Source organism: Rana temporaria, chromosome 8, assembly GCF_905171775.1.
Source record: "Rana temporaria chromosome 8, aRanTem1.1, whole genome shotgun sequence".
Classification (NCBI taxonomy): domain Eukaryota; kingdom Metazoa; phylum Chordata; class Amphibia; order Anura; family Ranidae; genus Rana; species Rana temporaria.
This window is the reverse complement of record NC_053496.1, coordinates 114,983,882-115,007,277: the sequence shown is the minus strand read 5'-3', so window position 1 is coordinate 115,007,277 and position 23,396 is coordinate 114,983,882. Positions and strand designations below refer to the sequence as shown.

The following is a 23,396-nucleotide window of genomic DNA, read 5'->3' as shown; positions in this document are numbered from 1 at the left end:
AGTTATTTTTTTTTGTTAGGTTGCATGCTTCAGGATCTCATCCTGATCCTTCCTTTGCTACTTAGGCAGTGGCTGACCTGGAACAAATATGTGTATATCCTGTGTAAAGACATTTCATATGCCTAGATTCCAACCTTGGAACATACATCTTCAAAAATAGGTTGGCAGTGGCAGAATATTTTTACCATTCCTGCCTGCTTTTGATCCAGGTTGAGTTCTCCTAAAGTGGAGCTTCAGCCTAAACTCTTGCTTTGGATAGCGGTGAAGGACTGGAACCTATATTAAACTCCTATTTCTGGCTGTGGGAGAGTTTATTTCTCTATGTCTTATCCTAGCAATACAACAGGAAAGTAGGTGTAATAGTGGGCACAAGAACAGCAATAAAACCCTGATGTTTTCTGAAAATGTATTTAATTTTTTCTTTATTTAAATGCTATATATTACATAAATACACATTTTCTCAATTATTCTTTGAACTGTATTCAATTGTAGAATAAAAAAAAAAAACTTAAATGGTCTTACCAATATTAGGCAGCATAATGCATTATCCAGTATACAGGCTAACGCTCTGTAATATTAAAGCGGGGGTTCACCCTATAAAAAATTTCTAACACTACATCCAGCCCAGTTCTGAAATTAAAATTACACTGACCTTTTTTTTTTTTTCGCCGTAGATAGCGTTTATCCTTAGAATTCACCGCGGCTTCCGGGTAGGGAATCCCGCGGGAGTGGGCGTTCCTATTGACATGCCAATTGATTGACATGCTAAACGACGGCGCATACAGCGCATCACGACTTCCCGAAAGAAGCTCGGGTCGGCTCGGCTCTATTCGGCGCCCGGTGCGCCGAATAGAGCCGAGCTTCTTTCGGGGAGTCGTGAAGCGCTGTATGCGCCGTCGTTTAGCATGTCAATCAATTGGCATGTCAATAGGAACGCCCACTCCCGCGGTGAATTCTAAGGATAAATGCTATCTACGGCGAAAAAAAAAAAGGTCAGTGTAATTTTATTTGCAGAACTGGGCTGGATGTAGTGTTAGAATTTTTTATAGGGTAAACCCCCGCTTTAAGCCAACATCAAATGCCATAAGTTGCTGTAAGTGTGCTTTCATTGTAGAATCCCATTTTTTATTACGAAGAACCTAATCAAGGCAAGAAAAACAAATGAAAGCAAAATACAAAAGTCAATGTTTTAAGAAAAAATGAATAAAAAAATAATTTACTTTGATTAGTAATCCCCCTTCATTTTAACAAACCTATTGGATTTCCTCGGTTTTTACCACTTTTGAATTTACATGATTTAAAAACTTTTCTATAGTCAATTCACGCTTTGTCCTGGCAAATGGGAAGAAAGCCAATGTTACAGATGTACAGTAGCACAGAGAGAAAGGCCTTGTTTGACCTGTAAATAGTGACAGATTTGTTTTGTGGTAATTCCATTGTCTTAGGCAAAGTTACCATTTGACTTTTTAAATCTGACTCCATCAAAGTCGCTCTTAAGACACATTATGCAGCAGTTACTGTGCCAGTGACTTTTTCTGTGTTGCCCTACTTTATAAATAATGTCCATTATGTGTGACGTACTCCATGTACAATAGTGCTAAGTGGTTCGTAATTATCAAAGATGAACACGACATTATGTATGAGTTCTTCGCTTGAAGCTGTTACAAAATGCAATCCTCATCCAAAAGAAAGAGATTTAAAGCAGAACTCCAGGCAAACAATTAAATATACAGTTTTGCAAGGATTTAGAATTCTGTCCAGCCACTTTTGTGATTTTATTGAACTCTGCCAGATAACATATCCAAAAGTGCCGATACCCCTTTCTCTGTTAATTGAAGTACATGTGAATGCAGAGGACACAATTATAAATTAGTAAATGTTAAATGCATCAAACATTCACTGCAGGTGAACCTTCCTAGTGAAACACTGTGGGGTGAATTTACTAAGACTGGAGCAACTGTGCATGGAAACTAATAAGCTTCTAGCTTTCCTCTCCAACTCTTAACTAAACAAGCTGAAGTTAACAGTGGCTTGGTTGCAAAGCTGCTCCAGATTCTGTCTGATCCAGTTTTTGTAAAGGTTCCCTGTGTTTCATAAACAGCTGATTTTCTAAAATACTATTTTTTTTCCTTATTTCATTACTTGTCGCAACTCATGGGTACTGATCTCCTGCAACCATTTCCAGTGTACCTACATGTACTCCAGTGGATACCTGCATGGGGTTCCTTAGGTAAGGTTTCCTGATAATAACAGTTGTGGTCCATACTTGTACTATGTGTTTTTGAATGACCACTTTTAGTCCCCACCAGTATTAGTATTGATATTAGCATGTTATTTCTCAGGTTTCCTCATGGTGACAGCTGTGGGCTCTATCTGTACTATGTCAGTTAAAATGGCTACTTGTAGTCTTGATTAATCACCCATGTAACAGGGTGGCATACAGAAGGAGGACATGTGCAGGGGCTCAACTGGTAGATAAGGACAGAGGGTTGTCAAATTCTAATAGGAAGTGTCTGAACAAAGACCTGCATGGAAAAATCCCCAAGCATTATTTTATTGAAATCTTCAGATTATAATTATTAAAACATATTTTAACATTCCATTAACGTGTTAAATCTTGTGTAATATTTTAGTGATGTGATTTACATCTCCCTATTGACAGCCACATGATCTCCCCTGTGACAACCAGCTGCCAGCTACAGAGGAGAGAGTGCTCAATAATGGCTGGTTATGCCTTAACCACTTCAGCCCCGGAAGGATTTACCCCCTTAATGACAGGCCATTTTCTGCAATAAAGCACTGTGTTATTTTAACTGACAATTGCACAGTCATGCGGCATTGTACCCAAACAAAATTGACTTCCTTGTTTTCCCACAAATAGTGCTTTCTTTTCATGGCATGTGATCACCTCTGCAGTTTTTATTTTTTGCGCTATAAACAAAAATATAGCGACGATTTTGAAAAAAATTATATTTTTTACTTTTTGCTATAATAAATATCCCCAAAAAAGATATAAAAAACATAGTGCCAATGCATAGTTGTTTTAGCCCTTTTAACCCTTGTTTTAACCTTGGCTCAATTGGACTTTAGTACTTTAAGTACTTTCTGAGGTACTTACCTGAAAAAAATATGCAGATAGGAAGTTCTGATGTTCTACTCAATTAGAATATATTGAAGTCAGGGACCATCAGGAAGCTAGTAAACTCAGGAGGTCAGCAAATGCCAATATTTTGTTTAATAAAAGCTTTATCTAAACTGTGTAAATAGAAGTAAAAACAAAATTGAATCATGTATCCTCATTAGTCAAATGGAACACGTTAGTGGCTTCATGTACACTGTATGAATGGAGAGGTTTATGATGGGTGTGACTGATTGGACAGCAAACGGCTCTATTATTTTTTGGCCATATAAGTGGAATCTTGCCCATAGCTTGTTCATTCTTCATCTGCTGGTTTTTCCCTCAAGTTTTATATTCTATTCCATAGCATTGAATCTTTCCATATAAAATATTTCACAAAAGTTTCCAAAAAAACTGTCTGCACACAGAATTAATTATTCATTCAATTTAAAATTCACATCCCAAGAACATGAAAACCTCCATCTTCAAATTACAGTACAATAGACCTCAAGGGAGAAAAAATAGCTTCTATGGAAGTTGAAGTTGCTGCAATGAAGTTTAATGCTATATGTAATTACATTGTAATGGGATTTAGATTACATTTGATTAACCAAAACTGCTTCCTAAGATGGCACAGCGAGGAAATTGAGAAATGGGTTTACACATGTCAAAGTTTAGTCGTTTTCATGTTGTAAAGTAACATATTACAGCTAACAGAATAGTTCTAGATTCTTTCTTAACTTTTTCATAATTTCCACAATTTAAAATGTATTTTTATTTGAAAAGAAACCTCTATTAACATTACACTAAGCAAAGTAAAACCTATGCAGAAAAACAAGTACTCTATCTTGTACTGCCATATTTTACCCCTTTCAGTAAAAAAAAAACTAAAGCCCTGGAGCAAGGTGCACAATATATGCTTTCCTGGCGATGGACAAGTCAGTGCTCAGTGACTGAAGGGGCCAGTTGCTGGGGGGGGGGGGGGGGGGGCGTGTATGTCAAATGTCAAATTTGGTGCAAATACTGACTTTCTAATCACTGGCTATCTGATTGGAATTTCAGCCACAATGTCATAGGGTGGTTGCCAGGTAGGCAAAGCCACCTCTTCAGTTTGGTTGATGAAATGCTGATGTAGACTCACTATAAACTGTAAGTATTTGTATATGCGTATGTATGCATAATCTTGCCTTATTATACCACCTCTTAAAAGTCCACTTAAGGTGGCCTTAAATTCAGGAGAGTGCTATTGCCGTGATATTAGTCTTTTATAAAAATCAACTTTGAACTTCTTTTTCTACAGATGATACTTTTTAGGGCTTTATGGCTTTTCTACATTTATTGGCTTTGAATAGGCTAAAAACATTTTAATTTACTAAATAATTTCAGATTTATATCTATACAGTACATAAGGGGAGTCCATTCCTTCTGCATTATGTACACTTGCTAATTTTATGCATCGAAGGAAGGTGTAAACTTAAAACATTCATAAATCCCCCCAGAAAATCAAATAAACCTGAATATAGCTAAGGCTGCGGAAATCTTAACCTCTTACATTTTACCGGTGGCTAAAATTGTGATAGCCCATCCCTGTAGATCTTTGGGCTTACAACATACTTAACAATAAACTCAGTCAATTAGACACTGAAGGGGTGTTGAGGCGAAAAATTGATTCTGGGTCAGGTGAAAACATGAGTTGAACGTCATCTGTCTCCTCTCTCTTCTTCTAACTTCGTCCATCCTGCTGTTTGTTCATAGCTTTCCTCTCTCTTCCATCTTTCCCTTCTTCAACCCTGTTTACCAAACCCTACGTTTCATCCCTTTTGAGATTCTAACTTTCTTTAGTAGTCCTACAAACACGATGTTTGATTGGAAAGGCAGAAAAAAAAATTCAGACTGTTTTATAGCTGTAAAATGTATTTATTTGTAAAACACATTTTTAAGATCTCTTTTACAATGTTGGATCTTTGATCAACAGAGAATTGTTAACCAAACATCTCTCGAAAAATATGTTATCTGTAACCTAGACAAATAAATAAAAGGATTGAAATGAAAGAAAGTGTAAGTCAATGGCTGAAGAAAAACTGCTGGTTGGATTGAAATCTAATGAGCAGTACAAAGGTGTCATTGACTAAACCTCCTCCCTTCACCCTCCTACCTTATTCTGTCCTCATGGAACGGAACTTGGTATAAATGGATCGCAGACTGTCCTGTAACTGCTTCATATAACACAACTGGGTAGGATTAAGTAAGCTATGGTATGTCTATAGGACATGATATCCAACGTAATCATAAAGTTCATTATGCTCCCTAAGGCCCCGTACACACGTCCGAGGAACTCGACGGGCAAAACACATCGTTTTGCTCGTCGAGTTCCTTGTGAAGCCGCCGAGGATCTCGGCGAGCCAAGTTTCCCCGTTGACCAACGAGGAAATAGAGAACATGTTCTCTATTTGGCCCGATGAGATCCTCGTCGGTTTCCTCGGCCGAAAGTGTACACACGGCCGGGTTTCTCGGCAGAATACAGCTCTGATCGAGTTTCTGGCTGAATTCTGCTGAGAAACTCGGTCGTGTGTACGGGGCCTCAGCCTTTAAGGACCTTACTTTGGTTAGTATGTAGTGCAGGCTCCTGACACTATAACATAGACATCCAACAGAAGTAGTGATTTAGTGAATTTAAACATGCTTGAGATAAACATAGGTCTGAAATAAAACACAAAGTTAAAAGATTTTTTTTTTTTTTTTACAAAATGCCACTAAAAAAGGGGCATAACTGATGGGACTGCTTGTTTCTTTTTTCACCTCCCACTCTTCTGTCTATAGGGGTACCTCTAAAACGTCATACATACTTCTATGAAATATCATTGCATGGCCAAACCCAAAGGGCGTGTAGTGAATATTTTATATAATCATCATCTTAAAGCAATAGTAAACTACTGTACTTTTTTTGTACCCTGCAAGGTAATGTCATAATGTGCTGGTATGCATGGCATACCAGCACATTATGGTAAACATACCTTAAAATTAAGCCTTCAATCGTCGATGTCAGAGCTGCAGGTGCTCCCATCTTTACCCATCTTCCTTCCGGGTTCACAAACTCTGGCTGTGTGACTGGCTAGAGCCACAATGATGCTACTCCCGCACATGTGGGCATATGGGCAAGAGCCACAGTTTACGTCACATGGCTCTGAAGAAACAGCCCGGGTAGTCGTTCCTTCAGAGCACATGTGCCAGTGATGTCACTAGCTGCATGTACAGTACATATCTCCTAAACTGTGCACGTTTAGGAGATATTTACACTACCTATTGGCAAGCCCCATTATAGGCTTACCTATAGGTACAAGTCAGAGATGGGAGTTTGCGCCCACTTTAATTTTGCTTGATAATTCCAGCTGAGGCATCATGTATTTGCCATCATGCCTATGGGCAAATACATAGGTAATTATTTTGGTCTACTTCAGTATCAACTAAAATTCTGGCTGTTAGCTCATGTTACAATATTATTATCTGTGCTGTGTGAGTCTATCCGCATAATCACCCAAGCATGAGATCAGTTGATTTATTCATGTATTCCGTATATGTCATGTTTATTAGAGTGAAAAGCTAAGTCAACATTTCTTGAATATTTTGCTATGATACTGTCTTTCTGGAGACATAATGTGTCGAACACAACTGCAATGACAAGTGAAATTACTTTGCCAAAAAAATTAAGTTGTGGAAATACAAATTCAGACTCCCTGAAAGATAGAATTACTCTAGAGAAGGTGATTTTTAGAACAATGGACAACCCTGTCCGAAGAGGATTTCACAAAAATATGAGACCCTAAGGCAGGGGTAGGCAACCTCGGCACTCCAGCTGTTGTGAAACTAGAAATTCCATCATGCCTCTGCCTCTAGGAGTCATAACTGTGATTGTCAGGGTCTTGAAATGTCTCATGGGACTTGTAGTTTCACCACATCTGGGGGGGCCGAGGTTGCCTACACCTGCCCTAAGGTAAACTGGGACCAATATAATAATTCAGGGGGTTGTACTAATTGCCATCTACACTTTTAGGGAACATCTCATCCATGAAGAAAATGCTCCTGAAAAAGAAAAAGAAAAATGGTGACTCACAGCTTGCCCATCATACCTGCAAGGGGCTGCCTGGCCAGCAGTGTGGCTCCTCTTTCCGAAGTCCAGGAGACAAGACCCATCACTGCCCTACTCCTGGTCCTGCTTCACCTGGCCCCTCTCAAACCCCCCTTTGATTGGGTCACGGCCAGAGAGACAGAAAAGAATAACATCATGTCAATGCCGGCTCTACCATGTCACCTCAGTGAGGGGTGAACCAACTATTCTCATTTAAAATACATGCACCAGGAAGATGCACCTGCATCACATTTCAGAATAGCTATAAATATGCCCCAAGTGTTACAGTTAAAAAAAAAAGAAAAAGAAAAAAAAGTTTATAATACTTGGCACTTCAGAAAATTAAATATTAAGATTTACAGCTACTTTAATCTTTTGCCGACCAGCACACAATAAAATACATTGGCACAATGGCACGGCTGTGCAAATGGGCGTACAGGTACGTCCCCTTTAAATCGCTGCCCATCGGTGTCCGGCGATTGTGTCACAGAGCTGCAGAACTGGGAGATGCCTATGTACGCAAGGCGTTTCCCTGTTCTGCCTAGCAACATGACAGAGATATACTGCTCCCTGTTGTCGGGAGCAGTGATCTCTGTCATGTTCTAGTAAAACTGCCCCCCCGGAGTTAGAATCACTCCCTAGGACACACTTAACCCCGTGATCACCCCCTAGTGTTAACCCCTTCCCTGCCAGTGTCATTTACACAGTAATCAGTGTATTTTTATAGCACTGATCGTTGTATAAATGACAATGGTCCCAAAATAGTGTCAAAAGTGTCTGATGTGTCAGCCATAATGTCGCAGTCATGATAAAAATCGCAGATCGCCGCCATTACTAATGAAAATAATTAATAAAAAAATGCCTTTAATCTATCCCCTATTTTGTAGACGCTATAACTTTTGCGCAAACCAATCAATATACGCTTATTGCATTTCTGTTACCAAAAATATATAGAAGAATATATTTCGGGCTAAACTGAGGAAAAAAATGTTTTTTTTTAATATATATATATTTTTGGGGGGTATTTATTATAGCAAAAAGTAAAAAATATTGCTTTTTATAGTGCAAAAAATAAAAACCACAGAGATGATCAAATACCACCAAAAGAAAGCTCTATTTGTGGGAAAAAAAGATGTGAATTTTGTTTGGGTGCAACGTTGCACGACCATGCAATTGTCGGTTAAAGCGAAAAAGTGCTCTGGTCAGGAAGGGGATAAATTCTTCCGGGGCTGAAGTGGTTAAACATTTCATAATCTTAAGTACACAACCTAACTTTTTAAGTATCTCAAAGCAATGCTTTCTTTCTAGAGTTTTTTTGTATTGTAAAGATAACAAACCCCAAAAAAAAACAGTGACAGGAGTCACACAACTAATTCCCCGTTCACACAATTGGTTTTTCTGTCGGAATAAACTCAGACTGGTTTTAAAGACGGAATTACGCTCAAACTGTCTTGCATACACACAGACGCACCAAATTCCGACCATCCAAAACACAGTGACGTATAACGCTACAACGAGCCTAGAAAAATGAAGTTCAATTTGCTTCTGAACATGCGTCGACTTGTTTCCAAGCATGCATGTTTTTTTTCTCTGTCTGAGTTCCATACAGACGTACGGAATTTCCGATTAAAAAAATTTACATCTGAAAAAAAAGAGAACATGCTCTTTCTAATTCTGTCGGAATTTCTGACCGAAAAAGTCGGATGGGACATACACACGGTCAGAATTTTCATCGAAAATTACGATCGTGTGGACGAGGCATGAGCAATTGTAGCGTAGGTCTCTGTTTGATTGTTACTTGTGCCAAACTTGGCAATGAGAACAATGAAAAATTCAAGCGACACAGTTGTCTTTTTTTTCCTGACAAAAAAAAGTATAGCTCAGTGGTTGATCAGAGAGGCAGTACTGTACCTTTATCTGTAAAATGTCTCCAAGTCTTTTGGTGTATTGCTGAAGTATGTGAAGAATTTGTGCTAATTTATCTCAATATCAATGTCTAGTTTGTCAATGGCATTTGGGTTCTGTAAACCTCTATAGACCTATCATTCCCACTGAGCTCATGACATTGTAGAATTAAGCAGTGCCTCACTTTATGTACCCTGACTCTGGAGACTGGCTGTCTGAAATGTCCCCCATTTTTATGAGTTCAAACCAGCCAGCAAAATGTAGTGGCCATTATTGGACATAAAATTATTTGTTTCACAAGAGCATACAAGTAATCATTTTAAATTCAAGAGATCGGACATCATATTATTGTATTTGGTGGCCATCTTTTTGTTTTTCTAAATCCCAAGGCAGAGCATTAAAAGAGGTCTAAAGTAAAAGCATACACTTTTTTTTTTTTTTGTAAAAAAAATAGCCCTGCAATGAAGGACATCCACATACCATATATACTCGAGTATAAGCTGACCTGAGTATAAGCCGAGGTACCTAATTTTACCACAAAAAAATGGGAAAACGTATTGACTCGAGTATAAGCCTAGGGTGAGAAATGCAGCAGTTACTGTAAGCGGAAAAGAGGGTAAACAATGCCCATTTGCAGCTTCACTGTGCCCAACCTCACTGTGCCCATTGCAACCTCACTGTGCCCGAGTCAGTGTACTCAACCTCACTGTGCCCATTGCAGCCTCACTGTGCCCGAGTCAATGTACCTGAAATTCTTAACAGGCTGCGGGCGTCCATTCACTGTTTAAAAGTTGCGGTCTCCTCCTGGTCCCTTCCGTGATAGGCGTTTCTCAGCAGACACAGTTCTGCCTATCACGGACGTTCTCTCATCCTCGGATTTAGTTTCCCAGCAGACACTGTGTTCAGTGTTCCGACAATCACGGACGTCCTCTTGTCCAAGGATGAAAGGATGTCTGAACACAGTGTCTGCTGGGAAACTAAGTCAAAGGATAAGAGAACGTCCATGATAGGTGGAACTGTGTCTGCTGAGAAACGCCTATCACGGAAGGGACCGAGAGGAGACCGCAACTTTTAAACAATGGACGCCCTCAGCCTGTCAATAATTTCATGTACACTGACTCAAGTATAAGCCTAGGGGGGTATTTTCAGCCTTAAATAAGGGCAGAAAAACTTGGCTTGTACTCGAGTATATATGGTAGGTATATGGATATCTTCAGTCTGTGTATCGTTTACTGAGCAATAGCAGTGTACGCTGGATCACAAAGCAATACAGGAAGAGTGACACATTCCAAGAATAAACATACATTTTATATGGTATCAGTTACATATCTTCTACACTATTCTATATTTTGGACACGCATCCAGTGGGAAGGGGGACATTCTGATTATCTGAGATAACATTGTAAGTGTCACATAAATGACATTTACATATTAAAGTCTCGTATTTCAGCCCAAAAATAAAGAAAATATATTATATATTTTAAACCAAATGTTTTTCTTAAAATGTAATGTCAACTAATATAATAAACATAGCAGTGAAGAGAGCAGACGTTCATATAACGATTGTACAAACCAATCCACCCGATTGATTTTTTAACATAAAATGAAAAGCTGGAATTGTTCTCCATTTGAAAATGTGTTGATAAAATGGTTTGTGTGGTTATTCTACTTTCCTTACTGTTAATTTCTATATGAAACCCATAGTGCAAACATGATAATCTGTATAGCCTTTATGCATAAGAAGATTATGGTATAGCTTAAACTCTGTATCTCTTAACTTGCTAAACTATTTTTAAAGAGCCTTGGTTGCAGACATAAAAATAACTCCAAGGGTTTTTTGTCAGCTAGTTGGGTCTGCAGATTTAATTGAGTGTAATATGCATCAGTTAATGAATAGCCTGTTTTAATTGAATACCTTGTGTGTACTGTGCAGCAATTAATGAACTGCTTGGTTTAAAAATACAAAGACGTGGCTTCATTTCTACAATGAAATCTCTTTATCGCCGTGCATTAAGTCAGCTAGTGCTGCAGCTCCCCCCTCATCTGACCCCCCTCCCCACCAACAACACTCCAGATTACTACTTCCCTTAAGCCATCAAAACATCCGCAGTGATGTTGCAAATCCCAGTGTTGAGTAAAGGATTGGACATAATGCGTGACAAACAATGACTCAGCTTAGCAAAAGACAGGCAAATGAAAAAAGGGGGAAAAAAAGAAAAAAACAGAATGTGACAATTTGGATTTGTCAGTCCTTCTCTGTGTAAAATGCAGCCTATTCCAGATGCAAGACTCTTAACAGGCTTACGTGACTATATTTTTAGGTTAAAAATTACCGGTGCACACAAAATCTGTTTCATTCTGAAACTATATATCAAATGGCAGCAGTGGTTTAGTAATGGTTTGAAGAATATAAAACCTGAAGCCATCGAAAGCTTAAGTGTGATGGATCTTAGTCTGACCTAATACGCATGTTCTTGAAGTAATGGGAAGTACAAGAAATGCATTGCTTTCATATGTAGCTTTTTATATTCTCTGTAGCTGACATTAGAACTCACCTATGAGAACACAGGCTCTAGGGATTTTAATATACATGGACCTTTCTCTTATATCTCTTCGTACAATATCTAGGAGACGAAGACGACTAAGAGCTGCTGGAGAAACACTGCTGTTCCTCAAGAACACAGATGGGTTACTAAGCATTGCACCAGTGCGTAACTGTATTACGGGGACTTCAGAGAACTGGCCATTAAAATACAAAGACTCCTACAGCTTTGTCAGCTGTCATGGAACAACTGTCAGTATTTCTCTGGATATTATTGTGGGACATTTTATCCATGCTGAAATTAGGCTGAAAAAGTTGTGCTGCTGTTGACTGTCAGAAAAGAAAAATCAGGATGACTGCACTATAAAGTCAAAGGAATTTGTCAAGAAACCTTTGTTCCTGTTTTTTCTTTAACAGACTAAGCTGTCCAACAAATCTAGGATTGAGACAACGGGTGCTGACAATGGTCAGCTATTACTTGTCTACCAAAAGAAAAAAAAACTATTGCTGTAACTGCTTAAAAAGTGTTAGTTGGAGTTATGCCCTGTACAAACGACCGGTTTTCCTGACATGACAAAACCCAATGTTTTTCCCGACGTAATTCCTCTGATGCCTGCCTTGCATACACACGTCAAAAAAACGCTCTACCAAAGCGCGGTGCCGTCCAACACGTATGACGGCACTATAAAGGGGATGTTCCATTCAAATGGTGCCACCCTTTGGGCTGCTTTTGCTGATCCTCGTGTTAGTAAAAGTTTGGTAAGAGACGATTTGCGCTTTTCAGTCCGTTACAGCGTGACGAATGTGCTATCTCCATTACCAACGCTGGTTTTACCAGAATGAGTGCTCCCGTCTCCTACTTGATTCTGAGCATGCACGTTTTTTTCCCGCCTCGGAAAAGCATATATTCACCATTTTCACGACGAGAAAAATGGGAAAAAATAGAGCAGGTTCAAATTTTTTGCGGGCAGTTTTCTCATCGGGAAAACTGTTACGGAGCATACACACGACCGGTTTTCCCGACCAATCTAAAAAATGGCAGTTTTCTTGTCGGGAAAAACCGGCCGTGTGTACGAGGCATTAGACTTTATACCATTAGCTACTAATGTAAAGTCCATCTAATCCAGTTTTTATCCACCTTTTTTCGACCAAGGCACCCTTTAAAATGATGCACGATCTTGAGGTACCCCATTCTAAAATGTAGAAAGCTAAACAATTTTTTTTTACGTAATGTATCCACACATGTAGGACCCCCAAAGTTCTTCTTTCATATATCAAAGATTTATTCTGCCAAAGCAAATACATCTTTGCACACTGGTATTGACTAGAGTTCCAATGTTTCTCTTCTCCCTCAGTTTTCCTCCATCATTCAGCTAATGTTACCTCGGTGCTGACCGAGAGGGGCAGGGGAGGGCAGCGCAGTGCAGGCGCCCAACAGTCTCCTTATCAACCAATTACGTTATTGGTTGTTCAGACGCTGGGGGCTAGAAGGTTCTAATGGTGCACAAAGAAAATCTGTGGCTTTATGTAACTAAAAGGCAGGCTTAATCCACCCACTGGCTTGTATACGATTTTTAAGGAATTGTAGGCATTTCGCCTAGGCACCCCTGAAGAAACCTAAAGCCACCCTGTTTGAAAAAGGCTGATCTAATCTATTAGTCAGTCCAACACTACTCTCTCCACTGATTAACAATGCTGCGGTCCAAGGGTGGCTTCACTTCTCCTCTATAGGTGCAGTGGAGGAGCTACCCGAATACAAAAGATATTTGTCACTGGCTGACAACCAGGTGAAAACAAAGGAATAAAAGCCCAAACAAACCTAATGCAGACACCACATACAATGATCGAAAAACTATAATTCGTGTTTTTTTTTTGTTTCGTTTTAAGTCATAGTTTTAGTTTTAAGCTAATTTACACTTTTATTAAAAAAAAAAATAGTGTCACATGACAGGCCAGGTAGCAGGTCTTCTGGTCTGTAATGTAGGAGGGTCCGTCCTCCACATCGCTCCCTGGTAATGTGGACACTTCCCATTGACTGTAAAGCCTCATACACATGCTCGGTTTTCTCAGCAAGAATCAGCAAGAAAACTGCTGGCAGAGCTTTATTGCCAAATAAACCGAGCGTGTGTACGAGGCTTTTAGGTTTCTCGTCTGGAAATCTGGCCAGAATCTTGATGAGAAAAATAGAGAACCTGCTCTTTATTTTCTCGTCGAGATTTTTGTCGGCCTGTTTCCCGACGAGAAACCAGACAGTGTGTATACTTACCTGTCACCGTGGAAACCCACGCATGCTCAAAATGACTTTGACGCATGCGCGGTAGCTTCCACGGCATGAGCAAATGCTCGTCGTACGCGATGATGTCACCGCGTTCTTGCCTTTCAAGAGAACCACGGTTCTTTTGAAAGGTCTGTGTGTACACTCGGGCGGCAAGAGATTCTTGCCCGTGTGTACAAGGCCCAAGAGGAATTCTTACAGGATCCCTAAGACTTAAATTGTAAGTAAACCCCCCTATCATTTTCAGCCAAGGAAGCTGCCATCTTTGCCTATGTTTAATCTACAACTGCCATGATGCTGCACATGTGATCAGTTATGACACCAGTCATTGGATGGTTTGACAGATTGGTTTTGAGCACAACCAACGGGAGTGTTACATTTTCATCACGTGGTGGAAATGAAACCGTTTTATGGATGGGTTTACTTCTGCTTTAAAACAGTGTGTTATGATGTCTAAATGCAAGGGTGGCAACAAAACTGGTTGCCAGGCCTGGGACTAATACACAGCATATGTGCTGTTAAAAAAAGGTAATGTTTTTTTTTTAAGGTGTACTATGAGGCCATGCAACAGCCATGTAATGGAAAAAGAAGCCTAATAACAGCCCTAGAACTTGTACCTTTTTGAAGACAAGTTGATAGCATCATCTTCCATATTTGTACCACTGACAGGTTTTCAGTTCTTTTTTTAAAGGATAAAGTACAATATGGCTGTATCTGATATAACATGGACAAGAAATGTGTTTTCTTGTCTGAAGACACAGAGACTTGTTTTACCTTGATATCGCAGGATTCAGAATAGTTGTATACCATGCAGATACTGGGATTTTTTTTTTCTTGTTCTCTGTCACAGGAGCCTGAGATGCATTGGAAGCGAAGGAAAAGAATCTCATTCCCTTATGCTATTTGCTTTGTGTCTTTTCTTTTGACCCAGTTGGGAGCAGCTAGAAGAATTCAGCATGACATGTTTCATAGTGATACTTCATGTTCCTGTTTACATGGATGGCAAACGTTGCGCTGCATAAGAAGTAAGCAGGCATATATATCCCTAGGAGGGCAATGCCAGCTCAGACATTAGTTCGCTGAGGCTGAAAGCTTTGTTTCTTTTTTCTAATTTCTTATTTTCAAAAATATGATTTTGTAACAATTCTTTCAAGGTAAATCTTTTGTATGCAGGACAAAACAGTTGGGAAAAACATTTCCGTTAACATAATATTCATCTAAATAATTTCACATTGACTGCTTTTTTCTAAATTGAACTTGAACGAGCTAGAATCTATTCTGATGAATACTACAGTTTAAATGGTATTCCTGTTAACAGCCCCTACCTTTTTGTGCATGGTGATCATAGTGTTTAAGCATTCACTGGTTGTGTGATAATATCTATTACAGACTCTGGTAAAGAAGAAGCTGAGTAGATAGGGAAAGAGAGATAAGAGGACCAGACATAAAAAATAGGTCAATTGTAGTCCATATTGATCAGATGTGCCTAATACAATTTCTGGGTAGAAAAAGCTTGCAAAAATCAAGTGAAGCTGCAAAATCCAAGCTTTTCTTGTGGCATTTGGTAATTTTGTAATGTAATTAAATGTATTGCAGTCCACAGGGAAGGCAATTTAAAATGTGTTTGTTATTTTAGGGCTGCAGGGGGCTTTTTTTTTACTGTTGAAGGTTAAATAGGATTATTTATTTATTTTGCTTTTGCATATTTTTTTTATTTTGCTTTTGCATTTGCATTTTTTTTAAACTCTGATATTTATATCACAATTTAAAGATTTTTTTTATTTCTAAGCATCTGTCACTGACATGGATTTATTTATTAACCACTTAAGCCCCGGACCTTTAGGCAGCTAAATGCCCAGGCCAGGTTTTGCGTTTCGGCACTGCGTCGCTTTAACAGACAATTGCGCGGTCGTGCGACGTGGCTCCCAAACAAAATTGGCGTCCTTTTTTCCCCACAAATAGAGCTTTCTTTTGGTGGTATTTGATCACCTCTGCGGTTTTTATTTTTTGCGCTATAAACAAAAATAGAGCGACAATTTTGAAAAAAATGCAATATTTTTTACTTTTTGCTATAATAAATATCCCCCAAAAACATATATATATAAAAAAAAAAATGTCCTCAGTTTAGGCCGATACGTATTCTTCTACATTTTTTTGGTAAAAAAAATCACAATAAGTGTTTATCGATTGGTTTGCGCAAAATTTATAGCGTTTACAAAATAGGGGATAGTTTTATTGCATTTCTATAAATAATTTTTTTTTTTACTACTATTGGCGGCGATTAGCGATTTTTTTCGTGACTGCGACATTATGGGGGACACTTCGGACAATTTTGACACATTTTTGGGACCATTGTCATTTTCACAGCAAAAAATGCATTTAAATTGCATTGTTTATTGTGAAAATGACAGTTGCAGTTTGGGAGTTAACCACAGGGGGCGCTGTAGGAGTTAGGGTTCACCTAGTGTGTGTTTACAACTGTAGGGGGGTGTGGCTGTAGGACTGACGTCATCGATCGAGTCTCCCTATAAAAGGGATCACTCGATCGATACGCCGCCACAGTGAAGCACGGGGAAGCCGTGTTTACATACGGCTCTCCCCGTTCTTCAGCTCCGGGGAGCGATCGCGACGGAGCGGCTATAAACGAATAGCCGCGCCGTCGTCCCGGATCGCTCCCCGAGGTAAGCCGCACGCAGCGGGGGGGGGGGGGGGGGGGGGGGGGGGGTGGGGGGGCCCCGATCGGACCCGCCACCCGCTAGAAGGCAAGGACGTATATATACGCCCATCTGCCTGTACGTGCCATTCTGTGGACGTAAATAGGCGTGCGGCGGGCGTTAAGTGGTTAATAAAGCCATGTAATCGCCACATCCACATGAAAATTACATTTATCAACAGAGTTAACTCTAATGCCGCGTACACACCATCGGAATTTCCGACAAGAAAAGTTTGATGTGAGCTTTTGGTCCATCAGACTCTTTCTGTTGGAATTTCCGACAGCAAAAATTTGAGAGCTGGTTCTCAAGTTTTCCGAAGGGACAAGTCCTTGTCGGAAATTCTGATCGTCTGTATGCAATTTTGACGTGCAAAAAAAACATGCATGCTTAGAATCAATTTGACGCATGCTCAGAATCATTGAGCGTTGTTTTTCTCGGCTCGTTGTAGTGTTGTACGTCACCACATACTTGACGGTCGGAATTTTGTGTGACAGTGTGTATGCAACACAAGTTTGAGCCAAGATTTTGTCGGAAAAAAGTCCACGGTTTTCTTGTTGGAATTTCCGATCGCGTGTACACGGCATAACTCTGACTGTTTTTCATGCAGTTCTTAACTCTTGTGTACCCAACTTTAGCCTAAAGGCTGGCTTTGTTTACCAACAAATCCATTTACCAGTGCTGACATGATCATCTTATTGCCTTGTTGGAAAACCAGCAAAATTTGCCAAAGCAATCTGTATGAGGAAATTTGAGGCACATTTTAGTAAAATGTTGGTAAAGGGTAAAACAGTATTTTATCTGCAAAGTAAAGTTTGGAATTCCTAGTGATAACAAATGCTTCAGGCAGATGGAGGGGCTCATTATTGAAAGGCGAGATTTTTATTTTGTAGTAAACTTGTATATGATTTTGGATCCTTCTCCTTACAATGTAGCAGTGTGAAGTATCCAATGCACTGCATGTGCACTGCTATCAGCATTGGATAGGCATCTCAACAGGTCTGGGGACTAATTAAACTCGTACAAATATGTCACCCAACAGTCATTCTCAGAGAAAATCCTATCTATTAATACTGGATCTAACCTACACTAGAATAAACAGCTGCCTTTTAATAGATTGCTGTTGGTGAAGTAGATGTGCCTTTTCTCCAGTATCTGTAAATGAGCATCTTTTTGGCTATGTAATGTTTATTGGATTTCATTGAACCTTTTTTCTTTTTCATTAAAGTCTTAAAGATTTTTCATTAACTTCCTAAAGATCAAGCCACTGGTCGCTGTTTTTTTTTTTTTTTTTTATGCAGAGAGGTGTTTAGAGGCTCTCTCCTTTTTCCACAGTACACATAACATGGAAATGCAATTATTTTAATAAATATAAACTGCTAAATACATTTTCTCATCACCAGTATAGAGCAGTTTGGTTAAGTCTATCAGTGTACAGCTGAGCACTGGTTAAAGCTTGTAGAAGCTGTTTTTATTTTCATCTGACTGTCCTATGAGGCTTCATGACCCCAGACTCTGGATAGTACTGATTGGCCCTGTGCTGATCACATGCACCCTCCCCCCCCCTCCAAACAAAAAACTCTCTAGCACACCAAACTGAGCATGTGCAGAGTGCCTCCTAAGGCTCTATTCTATCAGCAGATAGATTGGTGACAGTTTTCATTCTCCCCCGATCATCCTTTGAGGCTGCAGGACCCCCGATCCTCTGGACAGTGCTGATTGGCCCTGTGCTGATCACGTGCATTCTTCTAAGAAGAATGAAAACTCTCTTGCAATACACACCAAACTGGGCATGTGCAGAGTGCCCCCAGTGCTCTGTACTATCAGGAGATGGTTGGGGACAGTGGGAAAAGGGGAGAATCAGAGAAGACAGGATCAAACATCATTTTTTACACAGTTCAGAGGATTAACCCCTTAGGTTCCACAGTGAGTATAACAACCATGCTTTCCTTCAGAGGTAGTCAACCTCAGCACTCCAGCTGTGGTGAAACTACAAATCCCATCATGCCTCTGCCTCTAGGAGTCATGTGTGTTATTGTCAGGGTCTTGCAATGTCTCATGGGACTTGTCGTTTCAAAACAGCTGGAGGGTCAAGGTTGCCTATGCCTGCTTTACTGCATATACAGACTGATTTTCCTGTCATGGGTTTAGTACCACTTTAACTGTGCCAGTGGTAGGACAATCCACCTTGCACTTACAAAAGTGTTAAAGGTCTGTTAAAATGTTAAAACCTCACTACACATTTTTTGACCAGTGACCATTTGGTCCTCTACACTCCCCACTTACTTGAGGCTCTCTGTTCTGTAAATAAAATTCACTTTATTCATATCTTAAATAAAGCAATCTTCTGGCTGGGCACATGGCATTACACATCCTCTTGTTCAGCAACAGTGGTGGGTTGTTCTTGCTGCTCCACAGTGTGAGTGCCATTTTGTGCATCAGTATAGTGAGCCCAGGCCAGGATGGTGACACATGTGTAGGGGTTGTGTCCATGATGGTCTCGGCTAATGAAGTTGGTTGAATAATGCAAGACAATGTTTATATCGGAAGAAAAATATTTACAAAACCTTTGAGCAGTAAGCTAAGGTGGTACAGTACATTGCAGAAAAGAAGGGGAGTGTATCAGTTTTTTCAATAAAAGGTGAAGTTGGGCTTTAATGTCATCTGGAAAAATTGTAAAAATGAAAGGAAACAACTTTATTAGGCAGTTCTGAATTTCTATATTTTAAAGCAGAGGTTCCGCGGTCCATCTATTTTTTTTTTCTGTGCATTCAATGGGGTTTCAGATAACAACTTTAGTACTCACATGTTTGGCGATTAAAAGCATCCCCCGTCTGTTTTAGTTTAAAAGATAAACGTATAAAACCCGATCCTGGCATTTTCCATTTTGCTTGCGGGCAATGTGAAGCCCACAAGCACGGACTTCCGGGAAGCGGTGAATGCTCGTCTCCCGGCATTCACCGCTCTATCTCGCGCATGAGCAGTGTTGATGGTGAGCAGCGCTGTCAACACTTCCTGGTTGCCATCACAACGGGCAGCGTCATTCTAAGTACACGCCCCTTTGTGACGCCAATTTTAATAAACAAATCCAATAAAATGTTATTGCTCCCATCCTTTGAATGGCTTCCTTTGCCTCATGTCTGCAGGTGCTTAATGGCAATATTTACCTGCGTGCCCTGATTTAACATGGCGGAATTAGATCCGCCCTCGTCACGTGACTGGCTAGATGAGTCACGTGACGAGTGAAATCTCAAGATATTTCGCTGGATGGCGTTCCGCATTGTCTCCTGGGAAGCATGACACTGAGACATTTTGGAGACCTCCCAGCAAACACATCGGCGTCGGGGAAAACAACAGCTACGCCTACTCCCACGGGAGAAAAACCCGGAAGTCCATCTTTACACTGCTGATTTAAGGTAATTAAAGCAGCTTTAGGGTCCTTTCACACGCGCGGACCGTTTTTTAGATCAGTTTTTTATCATCAGTTGATCCGTTTTTTCATCCGTTTTTTTTTGTTAGAACTTTATTTTTATTACATATTTTGATGAAAAATGGATGTTAGCGGATCGGATGTTAAACGGATCGTCCGCTAACATCCGTTTTTCGTCCTTTCCGTTTTTTTGACGGAAGAAAAATAGTGTTTTCTTCCGTTCAAAAAAACGGAGCTTAACGGAGACGGATGTTAACGGACGTAAGCGGATGCTCATCCGCTAACGTACGCTATCCCATTGGAAAGCATTGCAGTCCGTAAACGGACGTATGAAAAAACGGACGAACGGTCCGCACGTGTGAAAGGACCCTAAAGTGAAGAAAAGTGTAGTAAAAAATGAACATTCCTGCTAACATGTATTGATTCATCTTGAAATGGCTTTACTGACAGATTGTGTGGCTTTATAGAGTTTCCTGTAATGATAGTTCCACGATTTTCAAGCAATTCATTCAGGAAAATGCAAATTCATTTGTGAAAAAAGCTTATGACCGATATGTGGGTTTGATTTGGAACTATAGAGGCTCTTGATTTAGTACAGTACAATTTCTAGCCTGAAAATAGACAGCATTAAAGAAGATTTATGATTTTATTCCATGTCATGATTGATTCTTGGCATGCCTGCAGGAACGGAGTGCTTACTGTGCAAGTGACAAATTATTACAGAATAATATCATACCAGCTAAAGTGTTTGAAAACGGGGTCTTCTACAAATACATGTAATCATCTGTAAGGTTAATCCCACAACACAATTCTGGGATTAAGGACCTACTTATTAGAGGACATGGGAAATATCCTTTTTATATAATAAAATGCAAATGGTTCCTTAATTATAAATGAAGACACACAGAGAAATGCCAATGCAGAATAGGGTTTTGACTCTGAAAACTGTTATTAACAGGCTTGGATATATGAGTGCAGTTTCAGGATTGGCCACCAATATTTGTACTAATTTTAAATTTGTTGTTTGCTATATATCCTTATGAACATGCATGAATATATAACATTTACATAGGCATATATTTCTTCCAGGCTGGGTACTTGATTGACTCCATTACATGATGTGAATAACAAAACTGATGATTGTCATCCTTGGTTGCATTCATGTTAGACATTAAATGATAGGTGTGTATAACTATCTGTCATAGAATTTCTTCTTAATGCAAGTACTGTAATTATGTATAATGTCTGCTCACGGAGAAACAAAATCTATATAGGCTAGCCATAGATGAACAGATCTCTTGCCTTTAGCAAAAAGCAACACTTGCGCCAAGAAAAATAGTATTACAATTTTCTAATGAACTTAAAGTGATTGTAAAGCTTGTTTTTTTTTTTTAAATAACAAACTTGTCATACTAACCTCCACTGTGCAGCTCATTTTGCACAGCGTGGCCCAGATCCGCGACTTCTGGGGTCCCTCGGCGGCTCTCGCAGCTCCCCCCCACATCAGATAACCCCCTAGGAGAAGCGCTCTCCCAGGGGGTTACCTTGCGGGCGCGCTCCTGAGTCATTAATTTGTTGTCCATAGCCGCCAAATGTATGACTTGACACGTGCGTCATTGGATTTGATTGACAGCAGCGGGAGCCAATGGCTGATCTGCTATCAATCTATCCAATTAAGAGCCGGGATCCCGTGGAGAGAGGGACAATGCGTCACCGTCGAGTGAATTCCACAACTCGGGTAAGTAAAACAGGGGGGCTGGGGGGCCAGTGATCGCCAGAATTGTTTTCATAAGATGCATTAACCACTTCAGCCCCGGACCATTTTGTCGCTAAAGGACCAGGCCCACTTTTTGCGATTTGGCACTGCGTCGCTTTAACTGACAATTGTGCAGTTGTGCGACGTGGCTCACAAACAAAATTGACGTCCTTTTTTCCCACAAATAGAGCTTTCTTTTGGTGGGATTTGATCACCTCTGCGGTTTTTATTTTTATTAACAAAAATAGAGCGACAATTTTGAAAAAAATGCATTATTTTTTACTTTTTGCTATAATAAATATCCCCCAAAAATATACAAAAATGTTTATTTTTTCCTCAGTTTAGGCTGATATGTATTCTTCTACATATTTTTGGTAAAACAAATCCTTTATTGATTGGTTTGCGCAAAAGTTATAGCGTTTACAAAATAGGGGATAGTTTTATGGCATTTATTTTTGTGGCGATCAGTGATTTTCTTCATGACTGCGACATTATGGCGGACACATCGGACACTTTTGATACATTTAGGGACTCCCAGGCAGGTGGATAAACGTTTAGTCACCCAAGTAATACAAACTTTGAAAATTGGAGCTGAAACCTTTGACTTTTCATATTAATCCAATTTAAACTTTACACAAGGATAAGAAGATTTCTTTGAACCGCTTAAGGACCGCCCACTGTATATATACGTCGGCAGAATGGCACGGACAGGCATAATCTCGTACCTGTACGTGGCCCTTTAAATGCCTGCCGTGTGGTCGCGAGCACGCCGCCGGCACCATTGTCATTTTCACAGCGATGAGTGCTATAAAAATGCACTGATTACTGTGAAAATGACTCTGGCAGTAAAGGGGTTAACCACCGGGTGGCGCTGTAGGGGTTAAGTGTTCCCTGCATAGTGTTTATTACTGTAGGGGGGATGGGCTCTGTGTCACATGACACTGATCTCCACTCCAAGTACACGGAGCCAAGATCAGGGTCATTGTCACTAGTCAGAGCGGGGAGATGCTTGATTACACAAGCATCTCCCCGCTCTATACCTCCATGAGATGATCGTGGGGATGCCCACGGCGATCGAGTCCGCGGGACCCGCGGTCTGACTCACTGGGAAGGCGGGGGGTCGCAAGCGTGCCGCTGGCGGCGTGCTCGCGACCACAAGGCAGGCATTTAAAGGGCCACGTACAGGTACGTGATTATGCCTGTCCGTGCCATTCTGCCGACGTATATATACAGTGGGCGGTCCTTAAGTGGTTAAAAGAAATCTTCTTATCCTTGTGTAAAGTTTAAATTAGATTAATATGAAAAGTCAAAGGTTTCAGCTCCAATTTTCAAAGTTTGTTTTACTTGGGTGACTAAACGTTTATCCACCTGCCTGGGAGTCCCTATGCTATCCCACATAATAGATGGGTACTGTATAGACAGACTGATGTGAAGGCTTAAAGTAAGAGCTGCAAAGTCTTTCAAGGGAGAACATAAAGATAATTAATCAAGCCCCAAAATCCACCCCCATGTTGACTCTCTTGAGAACTGCAC

At 40.1% G+C, this 23,396-nt stretch overlaps 1 protein-coding gene across 3 annotated transcripts in view; it reads left to right on the top strand.

The window, feature by feature from the left end:
- The window catches only part of GRID1 (glutamate ionotropic receptor delta type subunit 1), a 1,428,863-nt gene that overhangs the window by 299,698 nt on the left and 1,105,769 nt on the right, over nucleotides 1–23,396 (top strand). The window lies entirely within an intron of this gene.